This window comes from Sinocyclocheilus anshuiensis, unplaced genomic scaffold (assembly GCF_001515605.1).
Source record: "Sinocyclocheilus anshuiensis isolate Anshui unplaced genomic scaffold, SAMN03320099.WGS_v1.1 scaffold51, whole genome shotgun sequence".
NCBI lineage: Eukaryota > Metazoa > Chordata > Actinopteri > Cypriniformes > Cyprinidae > Sinocyclocheilus > Sinocyclocheilus anshuiensis.
The window spans coordinates 1380109-1380982 of NW_015548296.1; the positions used below are offsets into that span (position 1 = coordinate 1380109).

General features: G+C 25.9%; 1 protein-coding gene across 1 annotated transcript in view; it reads left to right on the forward strand.

The window, feature by feature from the left end:
* LOC107655947 (SLIT-ROBO Rho GTPase-activating protein 2-like) overlaps positions 1-874 on the forward strand; it is a 101917-nt gene that overhangs the window by 91058 nt on the left and 9985 nt on the right. The gene's annotated exons all lie outside the window — the stretch shown is intronic.

Sequence of the window (874 nt, forward strand, 5' to 3'; positions counted from 1 at the left end):
GGGGCATAGAGGACCTACAATAATGTACAGTATTTGAAAAATAATGTGTTTTTTGAACATTAAAGCATGTCAACATATTCTGTTACACCAAATACACAAAATAATGATCTTTAAAATAGCATCATATGGCCCCTTTAAAATCATCCTTATTCAGAAATCATGAACGACTGGAAAAATCATGGTGAAGTCATGGATACTCATTGGTCAAATGGGGTGGAAACTCTGTTTTTGAAATGTGTATCTGTCTGATAGACAAATGAGTCAGATACTTTAGTAACTGCTCTGACTAATTCAGCAGTAATTCATAATATAAACAACAAAAATCTCTTTTTAAATGATTCACCCAAAGAAAAAGAAAAAACCTGGCTCATAAGTGTCGTACAAATACAGGTTCTTTTCATGAAAAACCTTCAACATCCATGGAACATTTCCATTACACAAAAGGTTCTTTATAGTGGAACATTTTTTTGTTTTGTTTACATTTTTAAAATGTTCTTCACACTAAAAAAAGGGTTATTTTAAAAACAGTTCTCTGAAAGGTTTTTTGAGAAATCAAATAAAGTACTGCTATGGAATTGCTGAAAAAGAAAACATTTTGTAACCTTTATTTCAGTTTTTAAATCAGCAAATTTGTAGTTTGCAAATCGGCTAATTTTAACGTGTTTTTTTATTTTAATATATGTGTTTTTATTTTCTATATGTTTTTATATTTTTAATTTACATTTAGTATTTTATCATACAATTCAAAATGATTTATTTATAAAATTATTATAAAAATGTATAATTAGTATTCATTAATAATTAATTAATTATTAATTCATTAATTCATTCATTTATTTTATCCAAATCTCGGACAAACTAAAATTTAAACTTT